This window comes from Salvelinus fontinalis, chromosome 1 (genome assembly GCF_029448725.1).
Source record: "Salvelinus fontinalis isolate EN_2023a chromosome 1, ASM2944872v1, whole genome shotgun sequence".
NCBI lineage: Eukaryota > Metazoa > Chordata > Actinopteri > Salmoniformes > Salmonidae > Salvelinus > Salvelinus fontinalis.
The window spans coordinates 55341223-55364052 of record NC_074665.1 but is presented as its reverse complement, the minus strand read 5'-3'; the positions used below and the strand labels follow the sequence as shown (position 1 = coordinate 55364052).

General features: G+C 44.7%; 1 pseudogene; it reads right to left on the bottom strand.

Moving 5' to 3' along the window:
- LOC129858987 (formin-2-like) overlaps positions 1–18129 on the bottom strand; it is a 62051-nt pseudogene extending 43922 nt beyond the window's left edge.
- Between the last annotated feature and the right edge of the window lie 4701 nt (positions 18130–22830).

Below are 22830 nucleotides of genomic sequence, written 5' to 3'. Positions count from 1 at the left end.
TAGAAGAAAGGTGCTATCTAGAACCTAAAAGGGTTCTTCGGCTGTCCCCATAAGAGAACCCTTTGAAGAACCCTGTTTGGTTCCAGGTAGTCAGACCAAGTACTTTTGGTTCTAGGGTGAACAGTTTTGGCTTCCATATAAAACCATTTCCAAAGAGGGTTCTACATGAAACCCAAAATGGTTCTACCTGGAACCAAAATGGGTTCTCCAATGGGGACAGCCAAAGAATCATTTTGGAACCCTTTTTTCTAAGAGTGTACCTCAAACTTACAATTCAAAATGTCTGACATGTTGTGCTTTACCGAGCCCCAGAATGCAGAGAGCAGTACCACAGTACCGCTTCAGACAATTACTGGACAGTACATTACATTTCCAATAACTTCCTATAAACCCACCACTATGTCCACTAGTTATTATAAGGTGGACTTATTTTCTGACATGTGACAGTACTACAGTATTATAGCATGCATGACATCTTTATGTGTGAAGTCGGACCAAGTACATCAGTACCAAAGCACATCACAACACCCGTTTCAACTCAAACACCATCTCATCACACTCTTTTCCCACATCTTTCTCTCATTTTACACTGGGTTCCCATCTCTATAACATGGCTGATCTTTATCTTCAGCAGAAAACCCCTTCTATAGTTTGGTAAGGAAAGCCTCCATACATGTCAATGATCCATCTCTATCTTTTGTATTCTCATTCATGAGTTATGTTGATGGTTTTCTCATATAGCTAAACAGGTAGCTATGGATAAACATATACACTGGCTCTACAAAAGATTAAGAACACCTCTTTCCTTGACTAGGTGAATCCAGGTGAAAGCTATGATCCCTTATTGATGTCACTTGTTAAATAGACTTCAATCAGGGTGAATGAAGTGGAGGAGACAGGTTAAAGAAGGATTTTTAAGCCTTGAGACAATTGAGACATGTATTGTGTACTTTAAATGTGCCATTCAGAGGGTGAATAGGAAAGACAAATTATTAAAGTGCCTTTGAACGGGTTATCGTAGTAGGTGCTATGGGCACCGGTTTGTGTCAAGAACTGCAACGTTGCTGGGTTTTTGACGCTTAGCAGTTTCCCGTGTGTATCAAGAATGGCCCACCACCCAAAGGACATCCAGTCAACTTGACACAACTGTGGGAAGCATTGGAGTCAACATGGGCCAGCATCCCTGTGGAATGCCATTCCCTGACGAATTGAGGCTATTCTGAAGGCAAATGTAATGTTTGGCAATGTAATGTTTTGTACACTCAGTGTATATCTAAAGTGATTGGACTAAAGTGGGCTAGTAATTACTTTTTAGAATGCAGCTGGATCCTGGTCCAGTAGAGAGGCTTCATGGGCTTGGGGGGCTCGATGGGGGCCTTCTGGAGTCCAGCCTCCTGGGCCATGGAGGCCATGAAACCTCCGGGAGGGGGAGGAGGGCCAAAGCCTGCGGTAGATGGAGGTCCACTGCTGGGGGGTGTGGGCGGAGGAGGGGGGCCCATACCTGGTAGAGGGGGTGGAGGTCCAAAGCTCTGCAGGGGAGGGGGTGGAGGTGGGGGACAGGTTCTGCACATACCAGGTAAAGGAGGAGGAAGGGGAGGAGGAGGACCAGCCCCACCAGAGAGAGGGGTGGGGGTGGTGTTGGCCCTCCAGAGAGCTGAGGCAAAGGATGAGGGGGAGGAGGAAGAAGAGGAGGGGATATATCTGGGGTGGGGGGAGGTGGTGGCTGGGTACCACTCTGCTGCTGCTGTTGGCAGAGACAGACAAAGCCAGGGTTGGGGAGGGAGGAGGAGGAGATCAGTGGGACAGAGGCTGAGGGGATTGACCCTCCCTTGAAAGGCACTTCAAATCTAAAGCCCTCCTTCACAGGTGATGTCTGTACGGAAACCTCCATCCTCTTCTTCCATGTGTGGTTGACACCCCCTAAGGCCACAGTATTGTCCCTATCCCCACTCTCCTTAGAGTGGACCTCCATCTCCAGAGATGCATGCTGTATTTCCAGTGCTGCAATCTTTATCCTCAAGTCATTGATGATCTGCTCCAGCCCTGGAATATCACTGCCATTATCCTCTTGTGACAGATTCCCTGACTTTGATGAATTCTGTCAGGAAAAAATTATTTCAGACCCACTCTTCCAGCAGCAGCAATAAAAAATACAAAACATTGTACATATTAATATTACATGAAGTGATGTTTTGAAGCCCTTCTTGAAGGATGTAAACTGTCAAGCAGGATTACATTAACACTTTAAGGAATGTGCCTTCTAGGCCTAGTATACCACATGCTCACAAAAAAGCTATATTTTGAATAATTTCTCAGACTTAAAACCTAGTGGATGTGACACGCCACACCCTGAGTGAAAAGGGTAAACACCCACAACTGAGCGCGTTTGGTTGCAGGGTTATGGACCATTGTAAGTTGAGGGTAAGGTCAGGATCAGGGAAGGCCACATGTCTAGACTCCATTCTTGTAGCTCCTGGGTAGATAGAACAGAGATGGGGAGACTCTTCGAAGATTTAACCCACAAGGCGATCAAAGTCTCAATGAGCTCCAAAGAGGCCTTGTGAAGAGTGCAGAGCCCAGAGTTAGATGCACATATTCCAGCCATGTCTATAGTTACTCTACAGTTTGTGTTGAGCTTACAGTTCAAATATTTTTAAGTGAAGTTCAGGATACCATTACAAGCTAAAAAGCTCAACAGGACATCAAGAATAGACCTTCTTCTGACAATGGCCTACGTATCATGGAATTCTTCACATTTTATTGTGTTACTAAATGGGTTTAAAATATTTTTATATTTTGTCAACGGTCTACACAAAAACTATGTAATGTCAAAGTGATGAATGAAACACTAATATACTTTCATTAGATAGCCACATCTTCAAGTTCTTCAAGCTCTGTCATGGTGTTGGGGTTCATGGCTAGATAGCAATTTTCACATCTGGCCATAGATTTTCAAGCAGATTCAAGTCAAAATGATAACTTGGCCACTCAGGAACATTCACTGTCTTCTTGGTACACAACTCCAGTATAGATTTGACTTTGTATTGTAGGTTATTGTCCTGCTGAAAGGTGAATTCCTCTCCCGGTGTCTGGTGTAAAGCAGACTGAAGCAGTTTTTACTCTAGGATTTTACTTGTGCTTAACTCCATTCCATTTCTTTTTATCCTGAAAAAATCCTGTCTATGCCAAGTTCAAGCATACCCATAACATGATGCAGCCACCACCATGCTTGGAAATAAGGAGGCAGTTAGTCAGTGAAGTGTCGTGTTGGATTGCCCCAAACATAAGGCTTTGCATTTAGGACATTAAGTGTATTCCTTTGCAGTATTTTCTTGCAGTACAACTTTAGTGCCTACAAGACACTTTTCACTGGCATTTAGGTCATTATTGTGGAGTAACTACAATGTTGTTGATGCATTCTCAGTTCTCTCCCATCACAGCCATTGAACTCTGTCACCATGGCCTCATGGTATTTATTATGGATCCCCATTAGCTGCTGCTGAGGCAAACAGCCCAACAATCGTTTTATTATCTATTTCTATCAGCCAATCATCAGTCATAGTGCTGTTTCAATGTCCTCCCCTATAACGCGTGCTGAAAGTTTGTCATCAAGTTCAGGGAGTGAATCATTTAATCAATAAACAAAACATAATACAAAACAAGAAACCCGAACACACAGACACGAAACAGAAACAATGACGCCTGGGGAAGAAACCAAAGGGAGTGACATATATAGGGTAGGTAATCAAGGAGGTGATGGAGTCCAGGTAAGTGTCATTATGCGCTGATGCGTGTAATGATGGTAACAGGTGTGCCCCCATAACGAGCAGCCTGGTGACCTAGAGGCCGGGCATGTATCCTGTAAAACACAATTTTCCCCAATAGTTTACAAAGGTTGGTAACAGGCTGATTGGTCAACTATTTGAGCCAGTAAAGGGGGCTTTACTATCCTTAGGTAAGGGAATAACTTTTGCTTCCCTCCAGGCCTGAGGTCACACACTTTCTAGTAGGCTTAAATTGAAGATATGGCAAATAGGACTGGCAATATCGTCCGCTATTATCCTCAATAATTTTCAATCCAAGTTGTCAGACCCTGGTGGCTTGTCATTGTTGATAGACAATAATCATTTTTTCACCTCTTCCACACTTTATGGAATTCAAAATATCAATGCTTGTCTTTCATAATTTGGTCTGATACTTGGCCTTGTTGCTGGCATGTCATACCTAAGTTTAATAATCTTGTCAAAGAAAAAATAATTAAATTAGTTGGCAATATCAGTGGGTTTGTGATGAATGGGTCATCTGATTCAATCAATGACGGAGCGTAGGTGCTCCAAAGCTTTTTACAATCATTATTTATGTAATTTATCTTTGTTTCATAGTGTAGCTTCTTTTTAATAATTTAACAGGTTTTACAGTCATTTTCTTAAATGGGTGCATGCTTATTATTTAACTGGGATAAGCAAATTCATAGAGGTGTCAAGTGCAGCGTCTGGTAGCTCCTCATAACACACCACGGACCAACAAATATTATTTTCATCAGCAACATAAGAATACCTACAAATCGTATTGTTTGGCCTCTTATAAACTATATTAGTCCCAGCCTTTGGAACTTTGGTTTTCCTAGATATTGCTACTATATTGCGATCACTACATCCGATGTATTTGGATACTGCTTTCTAACAAATTTCTGCAGCATTAGTAAAGATGTTATCAATACATGTTGATGATTTCAGTCCTGTGCTTTTTGTAACTAACCTGGTAGGTTGATTGGGGTGGCAGCGTATCCTAGTGGTCAGAGCGTTGGACTAGTAACCAAAAGGTTGCAAGATCAAATCCCTGAGCTAACAAGGTACAAATCTGTCAATCTGCCCTTGAACAAGGCACTGTTCCTATGCTGTCATTGAAAATAAGAATTTGTTCTTAACTGACTTGCCTAGTTATATAAAGGTAAAAAACAAAGTGATAACCTGAACCAGGTTGCAGGCACTAGTTTGAAGCTTTCTCTTGAGTAAGCAGCCTGATGAAAGCCAGTCAATATTTAAATCACCCAGAAAATATACCTCTATTTATATCACATACATTATCAAGCATTTCACACATGTTATCCAGATACTGACTGTTAGCATTTGGTGGTCTATAGCAGCTTCCCACCAGAATGGGCTTTAGATGAGACAGATTAACCTGTAGCCATATTACTTCAACAGTATTTAATGAGATCCTGTCTAAGCTTTACAGGAACGTGGTTCTGAATATAAACAGCCACACCTCCACCTTTGGCATTTCTGTATTTTCTGTAGATCGTATAACCATGTATTGCTACCACTGTTTCATCAGAGGTATTATCTAAGTGAGTTTCAGAGATTGCCAGAATATGGATGTCTGTTACTAGCAAATTAGTGATTTCATGAACCCCTGATCAGTGTCCTTCCTATCTTGCAGCTCAGCTCACAAGGACAACTGTATCTGTGTTGTGTCTAGGTGGTTTCATCCTCAGCATAATTATTAACTTGACCATGTATATTAAAGAGATATTCAATGTCTGATTTGTTATTGTTACCCGTCTACCAATCACTGCCCTTCTTTACATGAGGCTTTCGAAAAGCTCCCCTTACTTTGTAGTTGAATCTGTGCTTGAAATTCAAAACTTGACTGAGGGACCTTACAGATGTTGTAAGTATGGGGGACAGAGGATTGGATAGTCATTAAAAAATCATGTCGATCCCTATGATTTCACACAGAGTGAGTCCATGTAACTTATTTTGTGATTTGTTCAGCCATATTTTACTCCTGAACTAATTTAGGCTTACCTAAACAAAGGGGGTGAATACTTATGCAACAACTATATTTTAGTTATTTAATTTACATTCATTTATAAACCTTTGTAGAACTTTCTTTTTACTTTGACATCATGGATTATTTTGTGTAGATCAATTGCAAAAAGAAAACACAATTAAATCTATAGCAATCCCATTTTGTAATTACACAGAAATGTGAAAAAATTCAAGGTTGGTGAATACTTATGAAACCTGTATAGTTATTATAGGATAAGCCTGACCTCTGTTGGAAGAACAGGAGTGATATCTACATGCGCTGTCATTATACAAAATATAACCACAAGAGGACAGTATTGTATCAAAACCTGTCTGGGACTGGATATTTGTTCACTTGCAGCTGTAAGAGCAAACTACAAAGATCTGTTATCCTCCTGAGGCACTCACAGTAATTATCCATTCAGTTGAATGTGGCAAAACATTTTCAATGTCATGCTGTTTGAACAAATGTTCTTCTCTGGAGCTCTGCTTGAGGTGGTACACAACAAAAACAGTGTTGATAACATACCTGAGCTGGCTGTGGAGGGGGCCACGAGGCCTTGATGCGGCCTGGGGTATGCCCTTCATGGGGCACCCAGAGGTGGGAGGGCAGGCCAAAAGTAGCCCAGGTATATAGCTGGTCCTCCTGGGGGAGAGAAGGCAATGAACATGCATTTTTCAGCATCTACTTTTAGATCTATATTTTATTCACAGTAACACAGTACCATATACTGTAGTAACACCATATAATAACCAGGTGAATACTACAGGTGATCATAACCGGAAGATTTTACCAACATAATTTAAATTGATTTGGTTTACTTATACACACAAATAAAGAAAAATTGTCCAAAAGAGGACAGAGGACAGACAAAAGGGCAGATATCTATTTAATGTACAGTCAATAGCTGACAGACAAACAGGAAATCAAATTTACTTATCTTCAAGGAATAAATCAATAAAGCAATCCAGATGACCTATGTCTGTTGATTCCAGTTCAGATGACATTCACCAACAATGCCAAATTGTAACGGTCGTCGTATGAAGAAGGTGTGGACCAAAGCGCAGCGTGGGAAGTGTTCATGATTATTTATTTTAAAAAACTGAACACTGAGACAAAATAACAAAATGTAACAACACAAAACAGTTCTGTCTGGTGAAGACACAAAAACAGAAAACAACTACCCACAAAAACCATGTGGGAAAAAGCTACCTAAGTATGGTTCTCAATCAGAGACAACGATAGACAGCCTCTGATTGAGAACCACACCCGGCCAAACAACAAAGAAATACAAAACATAGAAAGTGAACATAGAATGCCCACGCAAATCACACCCTGACCAAACCAAAATAGAGACATAAAAAGCTCTCTACGGTCAGGACATGACACAAATAGAGAGGGCTTTTACTTTCCGAATTGAACAAATACAAATGTCTACTTTTCAAAAGTGAGGTAAGGTACAGTGTTTGCTAAGCACAAGGCTCCCTATAGTAGAATGCAACCTCTGGCAAATTGCGAGAAGCTAAAAGTCAACACCACCTTCAAAGCCAATCTCATTCATCTGAGGTATGAAAAGTGTTCTTGTTACTGTATATTCTATTAGTTCCTCTTAATGCATGAGAGTGTATTCCTTAACAACTGAACAAATTATTTTCCTGGGAAATGGCTGTGAATGGTTTCCACTGTAGCAAGCAGTTTCAGCACGGCACAGTAATATGATATTGACTACATAACCACATAGAATTGGGCAATTCTAAGGGCCCAATTTAGTATGAATCTGAACGTATTCCAAATCATAATTCAGAGACCATTACATAATGACTATCCATCTATGTAAGAATCTCAAGCCATTCCAACCCTGTGCATGTCAAGTGTGTGTGTGTTTATGAGTGTGTGTCTACACTTTAGGGACAAATACGCAATTTGTTCCAGTCTGAGAGCTGACCTTAGGTATCGCTTTCTCTGTGCAGTTATTGCCAGAACAAAACATTAACCAGAACCCCAGCTTTAGCTGAAGCTCGAATCACAACTACAGAACAGACCCAGATGAAAACATGATCAAAACCTGTCATAGCCTCCTACTCTATAACATCAACCTTAATGGTTGGTGTGGCTGGTGGCTGGTTCACTAGGGAGGGATTATATCTCATGGAGTCATTCAAGGCTGTCTATTTTTTACAAGGGAGAGGACAGTGTGTGTGAGAGAGAGGGAGAGAGGGAGAGAGGGAGAGAGGGAGAGAGGGAGAGAGAGAGAGAGAAGGGAGAACAATGGGTGAGAGAGAGAGCAGCATTGTCAAAAGACACAGGGAGATGTTGACTCTGGTCAAGTTGAATAATGCAGAGCTGGGGGTCCAATCCCAGGACCAGGTAGAGACAGTGAGAGGGGACAAAATGCTCTTACCAACCCAGGCACAGTGAGCATTCTGCTGGGTAAGTGCAGCCTGAGCCCTGGGAACATGGGGCTCTTATGCAACGTGGTAAGCAGATGTTCTACGCAAGCAGTGTGTGTGTGTGTGTCTGCGTGTGTGTGTGTGTGTGTGTGTGTGTGTGTGTGTGTGTGTGTGTGTGTCTTGAATGAAAGCATGTGTCAATTTGTGCCTGTTTATATTGTACTATATTGGTGTGTGTGCATACATTTCAGGGACGTTCTGTATTTCTATGTGAGTTCGTGTGCATGTTATGTCTGAATGTTTGTGACAATGTGTTTATGTACAGTGCCAGTCAAAAGTTTGGACACACCTACTCATTCCAGCAACCGTTTGTCTTGATGACAGCTTTGCACAGTCTTGGCATTCTCTCTACCAGCTTCATATCAAATGCTTTTCCAACAGTCTTGAAGGAGTTCCCACATATGCTGAGCACTTGTTGGCTGCTTTTCCTTCACTCTGAAGTCCAACTCATCCCAAACCATCTCAATTGGGTTGAGGTAGGGTGATTGTGGAGGCCAGGTCATCTGATGCAGCACTCCATCACTCTCCTTCTTGGTCAAATAGCCCTTACACAGCCTGGAGGTGTGTTTTGGGTCATTGCGCTGTTGAAAAACAAATGACAGTCCCACTAAGTGCAAACCAGATGGGATGGCGTATCGCTGCAGAATGCTGTGGTAGCCATGCTGGATCAGTGCGCCTTGAATAATAAATAATTCCCACGACAATGTCACCAGCAAAACACCCCCACACATCACACCACCTCTTCCATTCTTCACGGTGGGAACCACACATGCAGAGATCATCCGTTCACCTACTCTGCATCTCACAAAGACACGCGGTTGGAACCAAAAATCTCACATTTGGACTCATCAGACCAACGGACAGACTCCCACCGGTCTAATGTCCATTGCTTGTGTTTCTTGGCCCAAGCAAGTCTCTTCTTATTCTTGTTTTCCTTTAATAATGGTTTCTTTGCAGCAATTAGACCATGAAGGCCTGATTGACGCAGTCTCCTCTGAACAGTTGATGTTGAGATGTGTCTGTTACATTTATTTGTGCTGCAATCTGAGGTACAGTTAACTATAATGAACTTATCCTCCGCAGCAGACGTAACTCAGGGTCTTCCTTTCCTGTGGCGGTCCTCAAGCTAGTGTCATCATAGCGCTTGATGGTTTTTGCTACTGATCTTGAAGAAACTTTCGAAGTTATTGAAATGTTCTACATTGACGGACCTTCATGTCTTAAAGTAATGATGGACTGTTGTATTACTCTTTGCTTATTTGAGCTGTTCTTGACATAATATGGACTTGGTCTTTTACCAAATAGGGCTATCTTCTGTATACCACCCCTACCTGGTCACAACACAACTGATTGGCTCAAACGCATTAAGAAGGAAAGAAATTCCACAAATGAACTTTTAACAAGGCACACCTGTTAATTGAAATGCATTCCAGATGTGCAAAGCTGTCACCAAGGCAAAAAGTGGCTACTTTGAAGAATCTCAAATATAAAATATAATTGTATATTCATAGTTTTGATGTCTTCACTATTATTTTACAATGTAGAAAATAGTACAAATAATGAAAAACCCTGGAATGAGTTGGTGTTTCCAAACTTTTGACTGGCACTGTACATAAACACATTGTCACAAACACTCAGACATAACATGCACACAAACTCACATAGAAATACAGAACTTCCCTGCAACGTATGCACACTAACAAACAGGCACACACATATTCACACATGTTTTCATTCAGTACCTACACACACACGCATGCATGCCTTAAAAACTGTCATTATGTGACACACACACACACACACACACACACACACACACACACACACACACACACACACACACACACACACACACACACACACACACACACACACACACACGCAGACACGCAGACACGCAGACACACACAGACAAATGCTCAACTGTTCAGAATACAAATTCTGCTTTGGTGGCTGAGCAAAAGAAAAGCAGCTCTGATAACATGGCACACCAATGAAGGAAACATGACAACCCATTGCTGCACGACACAAATTTCAGTCCCTATGAAGATACTGCAACAGGGAGCACACACATACCCATACACACTTATACACACATGCATACACACACATGCATGCTAACAGAAAATATATGACATCTATTTCTAGTCATGAAAAAATAATAAGTTGCGAAATCTATATTTGAATCCTCAGCCTAAGAACCTTACATCTGAGTGGATTCAGCTACCACGGGCATGTGATAAAAATGGCACTGACAGCGTGCGTGCCTGACGAACTATGCAGGATTTATTATAATCACACACATGAGATTACATCTGTGAAGTGTTACTTGGACAATAATTGTTACATTAATGTAATCAGCTTTCATATGGTAAGCCTGTCCATAAGAACAGTTCTCAGCATAATGGAATGCTAAAAGATTAAAAGGTAGAGTAGATAGGGTGGTAGATGGTCGAATTTGTAGTTTATACATAACCCATTTTTTTTCATGTACTCTCATTCAGTGAACAATACTAACTATGATCAGTGTGATATTTGTTGAAATGGCAACAGTGAAACGATGTGCTTAAGTAAAGAGTGGATCTCACATTAAAGGTGGCTGTGACTGGACTGACAATGTCTTCATGCTGCTCTCTGAAAATGTCACTAAGGGGCTGCAGCAGCCCCAGGCCCATCATACGACAACACAATCTCTCCACCTCATCGTTCGCTCCCTCCCCCTCCTGCAGACATATACGCTCCAACAGGGCGAGACCTGGGGGGAGAGAAAGAGAGAGAGAGAGAGAGAGAGAGAGAGAGAGAGAGAGAGAGAGAGAGAGAGAGAGAGAGAGAGAGAAAGAAAGAAAGAAAGAAAGAAAGAAAGAAAGCAAGATTCAGACAACAGATATCTAGGGATGACACTGTTATAAAGATATAGATGCTGCAGATAAAGACATGAATATTGATGATAGAGCAGTGGGCTTTTTTAGGGTGATATGTAGGGTGATATGTAGGGTGATATGTCAGATGTCAGATGTCAGATTCAGATACGAGCTGTTGATCTACATCATTACATGGGGAGAGAGGAGGACATGTGCTGATGGTCCTACAAAATGCTGAAACAAAACCAGATACAATTTGAGGATAGTTTTAGCTCCCACTAAGTAGCTAATGTATCACTGTGTGTTATTTCGTCTCGTGCCTAACAACACCCGTGGAAATATATCCTCCAAACACCGGCTTTCTCTGGCATTAACACTTAAATATAGTATTGTAGAACAGTATTGTGTTGGTACTATTATTTTATATATACTGTATTTTCAACTGCTCTGCACAACATGTATTGGTCCTGAGGAGGCCAAAAGAGGGCACCTTCTTAGAAATCACATGATGAAAATGTCTTTCTGCAAATGCCACGGTTTAACCTTCACATTAACAGTTGGCATTTAAACAGTACTGTACAAACCATCAAAATAACACTATTTATCAGGACCATCCTGGTCAATCCGCCTTAGGAGGAGAGGAGGAATAGTCATACCACATTGCTCAGCTGTGTGTGGTATGAAAGTGATGGAGAAAGTCATAGATGATGGGATTATTATAGAGTCGTAGATGGTGGAATTATTATAGAAATCACTGTGATAATCTAAAAATCTGTGAACAGTCCTAGACAGAGACAGGGAAGGCCTGATTTTGTAATCCAGAGAGCTCACAAGTCATGGCATTGTGACCAGAGGAGCCTTTGGTGAGCAGAAATACTCCCCTACAGATCCATGTTCTACTGGCAGGTGATTCATTTAAAACAGTCATAATATAAATCCTCTCTAATGCTATTATAAACATGTTATAACTTGAATTAGCGCTAAAACATGTGAGCCACAGGAAAAAAAATGGTTTAAATGTCACATTTCTTAATGAAAATAGAGGCAAATTTCAATTACATACAACTAACAATGAAGGAATATAAAAGTTTTATCCGTCGCGACGCTGCAAACTAGGTTTTAACCGCGCTGTGAATACAATTGGATCTTGTTCGCGAGGTAGCAAAAAAACAGTTAGCAATATAAAACTAATTCTGGTCCTCGCAGCGGATGTTTGTTGGATTATGATCAGGTAAAAATGAAAAGCTATTTTAGCTATCTAGCAGTGTGATTAAAAGAACATTGTAACGGCAGCCTTCCCTCTCTTCACTATAAGAGAGGGTGAAACAGGGATCGGACCAACACGCAGCGTAGCCAGTGCTCAACATGTTTAATTAAACGAAAACAGTGAACACTTACAACGAACAAAAATAACAAAATGTGGCAAACCGAAACAGTCCTATCTGGTGCAGAATACAAACACAGAGACAGGAAACAACCACCCACAATCCCCAACACAAAACAAGCCACCTATATATGATTCTCAATCAGGGACAACGATTGACAGCTGTCTCTGATTGAGAACCATATTAGGCTGGACACAGAAACAGACTAACTAGACACACAACATAGAATTCCCACCCAGCTCATGTCCTGACCAACACTAAACAAGCAAAACACATAAGAACTCTGGTCAGGACGTTACAAACATGAAGAAATCGAAATGATTGCTAAAATATGATGTTGCTCCTATTTCATGCAATAGCCACCACTCTTTTAGATACACGTACAGTATTATGATGAACAACCTTATCCAAAGGAATAAAAGTGACACACATGAACAAAGAAAAACAACAGTACCAGCAAAACAGTTTACAGGCTAGTGACCTGTCCAATTTAAACTCTGCTATTGATGTCCTCTGAAACATATCCATGTCACATGACTGATTACTCCAATAGCTGAGGTAAACCAGGGCCACACTTGATAACAAGATGGTCTGACTGACCGGATAGAGTGATAAACTAATCATCAAGCTTGACAGCTCAAATCTTGGGCAAGACATAGCAACCTACCACTGTATCAAGGAATGATCTGAATAGGTAGCTATAGTAGTGCTGTGCAAATGTGAAGGAGTGCGATTGTGGGTGTGTGTATCCCTCCCAGACAGTCAGGCAAAGAATGACATTGCAATGGGTGAGTGATCATTTTCACACTTCCTGCTCTGCTGCAGAAGCTGAGAGCCAAAAACAGCTGAGCCTCAGACCATCAGCATTCTGTAATGCTGAGATAGGAGGATATTCATGTCAACATACTGCTTAATAAGGAACAGCACAGTATGTTCTTACAGGGGTCGATCTTCAAATTCAATTTACTGTATTATTACATGACGTGATGTTTAATATTTACATCTAAATATTTATTAATGGTTATTGTAATTTTACATGATGATAATTATAATTACACAATCCCATAATCCCTGTTGGGCAAAAAGGCATCTAGCTGCAATATTTACCTCCTTTCCACCAATGTTACTCTATAACTCATGAAGTACCTCTATGCTCAGTCACTTACCAGAGAAGACATCCTGATAGGGTCCTGTGGTAGTGGTCTGGACAGCTGAGAGGCATTGTCTGGTGCATAGGGTCAGACTCGCCCCTGGAAAGCCTCTCTCTGACCCCCCATGCTCCCGGAGGTAAGTGGTGGCCTCATGGCTCAATCTGAGGCCTTCCAGATCCTTGGTCCAGTCTGCAGAATGACTGAAAGGCCCGGCGATACTGCAGGACCTCTGCCTGGGGGTTCTCCATCCCTGGGGCTTGTGGCCCCCAAATTCTGCCCCAGAGCCTGGCTCCGTCCTACGAGGGCTCTGGCTTGGTGAGCCTATGGGTGAGGTCAGCTGCCTGGTGGTGATCTTCACGTAGGTAGGGTGGATGGGAGGACAGGGCTTGACAGTGGAGATAGTGGAGGACGTCCTTCTGGAAAGAGATATTTTGGAACTGTAACTTTTCAGCAGAGAGACAGAATAGCTACTCTTCCTCCTGCTCAGAGACCGGAAGACTCTCCCCATGTCCCCCTCCTCCTCCCTCTCCACAGTCAGTTCCATGTTACTCACACTTCTGGATGAACCTGCGTCCGGTCCCAACCTGATGCACCTGGACCCCTCGATGGCGCTACCTGCCCCATCAAAGCTCTGGCTCTGAGTTAGCTGGGAGGTCAGCACCGGGTTCTCCAGGTCGTCCTGGGTCTCCTCAGCGCTCTCATGGGACGTGATGGTGGAGTTGGTGTCTGGGAAGCTGTAGGTGCTGGTGGTTTTGGGCAGGGGGCTGTCACTGCTCCCCTCCGTGCCCGCCGAGGAAGGAACACAGTCGCTTAGTGAACCTAAATCTGACTCCCCCCCAGATGCAGCCCTTCCCTCTGCCTCTGATTGTCTATGCTCAGCACTTTGGTCTGGTCCTGCAGTATCAGTACCAACAGGTGTCTCATCAACCTGTCCCTTTTCCAGGTCTGACCCCAGAGTGGAGCCTACCTCCTGTGGGTCAGAGGGGTCAAGGGCTAGGTGTTTAAAATCACCATCTGTGGTGGGGGAGGTGACCCCTTCAGCTAAAGGGACAGTGCTCTATCCAGGACCACATCAGTGTTCCCATAATTTTCCCTGATACCTTGCTGGATGTCAGAGAGCAGATCCACATGCTCATCCATAGCAGAGTGGAAGCTGTAGAGGTCCCCGTCTGATTCTGAGCTCGTTCTCCGGCCCTCGTCCTCCGCCTCCGACGTTGTCAAGTGGCCATACTCTGGGTCACCATCCGACATCATTCCCAGCTCGTCTACAGAGAGGCTAAGGTTGACCCCACCAGCTCCCTACAACTGGGACCCCTTGCCATCCAGGATATCCTCCTTGGACAGCCCCTTTGCCTTTGACAGACTCTTCCTGATTCGCATGCCCAAAAACACAGAGGTTTGGCTTCCGATTGAGATTTCTTTCTTGCCACCATCTCCCTCTTTGGACTTGTCTTTCTTGGAGCTCTCAGGTTCCTGTCCTTAACTCCCCCATCACAGGGGGCATCTTCCCTTGCTGCCTTCCTCTGCTTGGCCTCCTGGTTCTCCATCTTCCTAAACAGGCGGACCCCCTTGACAATCAGGCCATGCTGCTGGGGCTTGGGCTGCTGCTCCTGGGTTGTTGAACTGGCTCTTTGGGAGCTCAGCACTAATCCCTGCCTGCTCCGCGGTGTTGCGAGCAGCTATGAGGATTCTGTTGCTGAGAGGAGGCTGACAGGCTCACTCTCTCCCACCTCCTATCTGCTCTGTTGCATAATGGCTGCTGGATGAGCGACCCACCCAAGCATGTTCAATGCGAGGCTCCTCCCCGTCCAGAGAATGGCGGAAGCCTCCGGTGAGGTTGATGTTGTTGCTGCTGTCTGCGGAACATGTTGGTCACACTAATTTTCACCCTGTATAGTCCAACCAATAAAATACTTGCCCAGTAAACATCACCAAGCAACTGTCTGCAGTAGGCTACTGTTTATCTGTATACATTATGTGGCAGACCAGGGAGTTTGGTCAAGACGTTTACACAGATCAGACACGGACAGAGTAGGATTAGCTTGGTTTCAAGGGTGTTTATTTAAATAATAAATCAAAAAGAAAAGGGTAGGTCTCCCCATGAGACCCTCTCCAAGATACCATCTTCTGGGCTCCAGGTCTTGCTGTATCCTGTCGGGATCAAAACTGCACTCACTCCTGTTACCTCTGTAACCGTCCCCAACTATACGGGAGTCCTTTCTTCCCCCACACTGTCCCTGTGTGTTGCCCTTCTGGCAGCTTTATGGGCCTTGCACAGCTGGTGAGCAATCAGCCCTTGATTACTCACCAACTCCCAATCAGCCCCAATTGGTCCTGGCCTGGAGCACCCGTCGAGACCTTGCACGTCCAGCAGATGGAGCCATCGCCTCGTGATGTATGCACGAGTCTCCCGCTCGTGGCTGACCTGCTGTATGCCACAATTATCACAATGGGCCAAAATGAAAATATACAATACAGTTTACATGAAATATATACTAGATATAGATACCTTCAATATATAGTAGAAGTTCCGCTACACACAGAGGAGAGAAGAGAAAGAAAGTCCTTGCCTTAGCGGTTTCTCTCCAGCATTGAGTGGAACACAATCAAGTGTCTGTGATCTCCACTGGGCTTTTCCTTTTCCTTGGTCACATGAAGAAGTGAGGTTCATCATCACATGTTTTGATTCTGAATCAAAGTGAAAGAAAATTATAGAAAATGTTCCAAGTGACAAAAAATACTAAATGAGGATGTATTGATTCCGTGTCTTCACACCTCAGAGTTAATACTTGATGGAAGCACCTTTGGCAGCCATTACAGCTGTGAGTAATTATGATTAAGATTCTACTAACCTTGGACAACTTTTAGGGCAACATACAACATACCTTCAGAAAGTATTCACACACTTGACTTTTCCCACGTTTTGTTGTGTTACAGCCTGCATTTAAAATGGACGTTTTTATCACTGGCCTACTCACAATACCCCATAATGTCAAAGTGGAAATATGTTTTTCTAAATGTTTACAAATTAATTAAAAATGAAAAGCTGAAATGTCTTGAGTCATTAAGTATTCAACCCATTTGTTAGGGCATGTCTAAATAAGTTCAGGAGTAAAAATGTGCTTAACAATTCACATAAGTTGCATGTGGCTCAATAATAGTTTAACATTATTTTTGAATGACTACCTCATTTCTGTGCACTACACATAGAATTGTCTGGAAGGTCCCTCAATTGTGCAGTGAATTTCAAACACAGACTGAATCACAAAGACCAGGAGGTTTTCCAATGCCTCACAAAGAAGGGCACCTATTGCCAGATGGGTAAAATAAAAAAAGCAGACATTGAATATCCCTTTGAGCATGCTGAAGTTATTAATTACCCTTTGGATGGTGTATGAAAACATCCAGTCCCTACAAAGATAAAGGCATCCTTACTAACTCAGTTGCCAGAGAGTGTCACGCCCTGACCATAGAGAGCCTTTTTATTCTCTATTTTGGTTCGGTCGGGGTGTGACTAGGGGGGGTGTTCTTATCTAGGTGTTTGTCAGAGGCAGCTGTTTATCGCTGTCTCTGATTGGGGATCATATTTAGGCAGCCATTACCCCACTGTGTTTTGTGGGATCTTGTTTCTGTGTAGTTGCCTGTGAGCACTGCATGAACTTCACTGGTCGTCTATTTTTTATTATTTTTTGGTTCAGTTCACTTACATAAAAAGATGTCGAACCGATTTCACGCTGCGCTTTGGTCTGAGTATGCTTACAACGACGATCGTGACAGACAATCCCACCACAACAGGACCAGGCAGCGTGCCCGGGAGGAGAAGGTATCCTGGGCTTGGGAGGAGATAAAGGAGGAGAAGACATCCTGGACTTGGGAGGAAATTATGGCAGGAGACAAAAGCCTTTCCGTGGAAGCAGACGCAAGGAGAGAAGGGAGGACGACAACGCCGCCTTTCACGGCCACATAGAAAGCCCAAAAGACAGCCCAACATTTTTTGGGGGTGGAGGCACACGGGGTGGTCGGCGGAGCCGAGGAGTGAGCCAGAGCCAGTCTGCAAGAAGAGGGAGAAACTGGAGGAGAGTGAACAGAGAGAGTCAGAGACTGTCAGTGAGCTGATGGAGAAACTGGAGGAGAGAGAAATGAGAGAGTTGCTGGGTTGGTGTATGATGCACAACATTCGCCCTAAGGAGCGTGTCATCAGTTTGCTGCCACCTGAGTCAGCTCTCCGCACTCGCCTTGAGGAGCATGTCATTTGTCCGTTACCATGTGTGCCGGCTCTACGCACCAAGTCTCCAGTACGCCTTCACAGCCCAGTACTTCCTGTGCCAGCTCCCCGCACTCGCCGTGCGAAGTGTGTCATCGTTCCGGTACAATTTGTGCCGGCTCTACGCACCAGGTCTCCAGTGCGCCTCCACAGCCCAGTACGTCCTGTGCTATCTCCCCACACTCACCGTGCAGAGTGTGTCATCGTTCCGGTACAATTTGTGCCGGCTCTACTCACCAGGTCTCCAGTGGGCCTCCACAGCCCAGTACGTCCTGTGCTAGCTCCCCGCACTCACTGTGCGGAGTGTGTCATCGTTCCGGAACAATTTGTGCCGCCTCTACGCACCAGGTTTCCAGTGCACCTCCACAGCCCAGATCGTCCTGTGCCAGCTCCTCGCACTTGCCCTGAAGTGCGCGTCACCAGTCCGGTGCCACCTGTACCGGCTCTACGCACTAGGTCTCCAGTGCGCCTTCCCTGTACGTCCTGTGCCTGCTCCTCGCACTTGCCCTGAAGTGCGTGTCACCAGTCCGGTGCCACCTGTGCCGGCTCCACACACCAGGCTTCCGGCAACGGTACCCATTCCAGAGCTTCAGGCGACGGTCCCCAGTCCGGGACCTCCTACGACGGTCCCCAGTCCAGAGCTTCCGGTGACGGTCCACAGTCCAGAGCTTCCGGCGACGGTTCACTGCCCAGAGCTTCCGGCGACGGTTCACAGTCCAGAGCTTCCGCCGAGGGTCCACAGTCCGGAACCTCCTACGACGGTCCACAGTCCGGAACCTCCTACGACGATACACAGTCCGGAACCTCCTATGGCGGTCCATGGTCAGGAACCTCCTGTGACGGTCCACGGTCTGGAACCTCCTGCGACGGTCCACGGTCCAGAACGTCCAGCTCTAAGGCCGGAGCCTTCCTCTGCGCCGATGTCCAGTCCAGGCACGGCGTCCAGACCCGCTCCACGGCAGGAGCCATCCTCCATGCCGACGTCCAGTCCAGGCACGGCGTCCAGTCCCGCTCCATGGCCGGAGCCTTACTCTGCGCCGGTGCCCAGTCCAGGCACGGCGTCCAGTCCCGCGCCAAGGCTGGAGCCTTCCTCTGCGCCGATGCCCAGTCGAGGCATGGCGGCCAACTCAGCTCCATGGCCGGATCCTTCCTCGGTGCCGGTGCCCAGTCCGGGTGCGGCGTCCAGCCCAGCTCCATGGCGGGGGCCCTCCTCTGCGCCGATGCCCAGTCCGGGAACGGCGTTCTACCCGGCTACATGGCCGGACCCGTGGTCTGGGCGGGGGCAGAGACCCCTGGTTAGGCTGTCAATAATCAGCAACCAACTTGACAGAGGTTGAAGAATACTTACGTAAATGAGATATTTCTGTATTTCATTTTCAATAAATTTGAGTGAAAAAATGTGTAGATGGGTGAGAGAAAAACATCTATTAAATCAATTTTGAATTCAGGCTGTAATACAACCAAATGTGGATTAAGTCATGGGGTATGAATAATTACTGAATGCACTGTAGGTTGTATCCCTTTTTAGATAACATTTCAACATAGCAAATGTTGAAGACTGTGCAAGGGGTGTGCAGACTTTTTCTATGCACTGTATTAAAAATGGCAAAAAACAACCAGAAATGCTACGTACAGTGCATTCGGAAAGAATTCAGACCCTTTGACTTTTTCTACATTTTGTTATTTACAGCCTTCTTCAAAAATTTATAAAATAGTTTTTATCCTCATCAATCTACACACAATACCCCATAATGACAAAGCAATAACAGGTTTTTAGAAACTTTTGCAAATGTTGTAAAAAACTACAACTGAAATGTCACATTTACATAAGTATTCTGAGGGTCTGAATACCTTCACTCAGTACTTTGTTGAAGCACCTTTGGCAGTGATTACAGCCTCGAGTCTTCTTGGGTATGACGCTACAAGCTTGGCACACCTGTATTTGGGAAGTTTCTCCCATTCTTCTCTGCAGATCCTGTCAAGAGACATGTCCTGAAGCCATTCCTGCGTTGTCTTGACTGTTTGCTTAGGTTCGTTGTCCTGTTGGAAGGTGAATCTTCACTCCAGTCTGAGGTACTGAGCGAGAAGGAGCAGGTTTTCATCAAGGATCTCCCTGTACTTTGTTCCGTTCATCTTTCCCTCAATCCCAACTAGTCTCGCAGTCCCTGCTGCTGAAAAACATCCCCACCGCATGATGCTGCCAACACACATGCTTCACCGTAGGGATGGTGCCAGGGTTCCTACAGACATGATGTTTGGCATTCAGGCCAAAGAGTTCAATCTTGGTTTCATCAGACCAGAGAATCTTGTTTCTCATGGTCTGAGAGTCTTTAGGTGCCTTTTTGGCAAACTCCAAGCGAGCTGTCATATGCCTTTTACTAGGGAGTGGCTTTCGTCTGGCCACTCTACCATAAAGGCCTGATTGGTGGACTGCTGCAGAAATCGTTGTCCTTCTGGAAGGTTCTTCCATCTCCACAGAGGAAATCGAGCTTTGTCAGTGACCATCGGGTTCTTGGTCACCTGACCAAGGCCCTTCTCCACCGATTGCTCAGTTTGCCTGGGCGGCCAACTCTAGGAAGAGTCTTAGTGGTTCCAAACTTCTTCCATTTAAGAATGATGGAGGCCACTGTGTTCTTGGGCACTTTCAATGCTGCAGACATGTCTTGGTACCTTTCCCCAGATCTGTGCCTCGACACAATCCTGTCTCAGCGCTCTACAGACAATTCCTTCGACCTCATGGCTTGGTTTTTGCTCTGACATGCATTGTCAACTGTGGGACCTTATATAGACAGATGTGTGCCTTTCCAAATCATGTCCAATCAATTGAATATACCACAGGTGGACTACAATCAAGTTATAGAACCTGAGCTCAATTCCGTGTCTCATAGCGAAGGGTCTGAATACTTATCTAAATAAGAAATGTGCAAAAATGTATCAAAACCAGTTTTCACTTTGTAATTATGGGTTATTGTGTGTATATTGATGAGGGAATGTTTTTTTTAGAATAAGGCTGTCCTATAAGGAGCATTGGTGGCAAATCTGATGGCCGAATGGTAAAGAACATCTAGCTGCTCGAGAGCACCCTTACCTGCCGAGCTATAAATTACGTCTCCGTAATCTAGCATGGGTAGGATGGTCATCTGAATCAGGGTTAGTTAGGCAGCTGGAGTGAAAGAGGAGTGATTACGATAGAGGAAACCAAGTCTAGATTTAACTTTAGCCAGCAGCTTTGATATTTGCTGAGAGAAGGACAGTGTACGGTCTTACCATACTCCCAAGTACTTTTATGAGGTGACTATGTTACATCTGCTCCTGCAATGCCCCTCAACTGCTCATCCTGTGTCTCCTTGACCTGCTGCCACTCCCCCAATAATCTCTCCCTCTCTGTGTATGTGTGTGTGTGTGGATGTGATTGTGATTATTTGGACAGAGACAGGTGTGCTGGAGTTGGAACAGATCCCTACCAGCTGCAACCTGTTCCATAATCAAGACCTCTAACAAATACTCAGCCCTGCCACTTCCACGCTGCCAGATCGTAATCTCTGCTCAGTCAGTCTGTTTCTAGCCTTTTGTTGATGTTTAGATCCTGTTGTGCCTGTCTTCCCTTGCCTGATGCTGTTTTCCTCTCCGCTACAGTTCTGCCCGCTCTGACTCTGGTCCCTATCTCCAGTCCCACGTCTCGTCATCCTGCTATTCTGTCCTGGATTCGCCACTCTACTACTCCCTTGGATTCCCCTCTAGACCTGCTTATCCTGTCCCAACCCGCCTCGCCTCAGCCGCCACACCTGGTTTCCTGTAAACCGCCCAATCTAACCCTGGCATGCACTCCATCTTCCCAACGTGTTTTCAATAAATACTTTGGTTATGTCATCCTAGTCTCCTCATCTGAGTCTGCTGTTGGGTTCCCCTGTTCCACTCCGAATAAAAGTACGAGCTGGCCAAAGAGATGAACCCAGCAGACTTAAATACTCTCTACCAAACTCTCGCCGGCCAAAGCACCCTGCTCGAGCAACATGACCAAGCTCTGAAAAATCTTCTGGAGCACATCAAGGAGTTTTCACGGAGCCTGTCTGACTCACAGGGCCGAACCTTCCCCCAGAGCTCACAACCAGTCGCAAGCCTTTCTACTCCACTCCAGGAGCCGGTTGTTCCGACTCCCGAGCATTACGATGGCAACCTCGGAGCTTACAGAGCCTTTTTGGTACAATGTTCACTAGTATTTGAGCAACAGCCCTACTCTTATGCTAGCGAACGGGCCAAGATTTCCTGTCTGATTGGCTGCCTCGGTGGAGCAGTGCTTTCCTCGGCCACGGCTGTGTGGGAAAGACAGTCCCCGATCTGCGTCTCCCACTCCAGATTCAAGGAGGAGATGAAGAAAGTCTTCAACCACCCGGTCTGCGGTAAGGATGCAGCTAAACGACTCATTCATTGTCCTCCTTCTCCCTCCCTCCGTTTCTCTGGAAATCACCAGGAAAAGATTAGTTTCCACATAATTGACTGTCCTTACTCTCCCCTGGTTCTTGGCAATCCTTGGTTAAAGCTACACAACCCACAGATTGACTGGACCGCCGGAAAGGTAACCACATGGAGTTCATTTTGACACTAATTGTTTACATTCTGCCTTTCTCCCTGCCTTGTCTGTGCCCCAGTTCATTCCAATACCTCCGGACCTGTCATCAGTTCCTCCCGAGTTTCACGATCTAGCTCCTGTGTTCAGCAAGCACCACGCCCTGTCGCTGCTGCCTCATAAAGAACAATCTTAGCTAAAGCCCCACACATAAAACCAATTATATATATTTATTTAGACTTTTGTTACTTTATTTGCTTTTAGGCCCACGGGGAAGGGGTGGTAACTGAAATGCTCTAATATGCTAAAACAGAGATTCTTGTTCCCGAACAATTCAA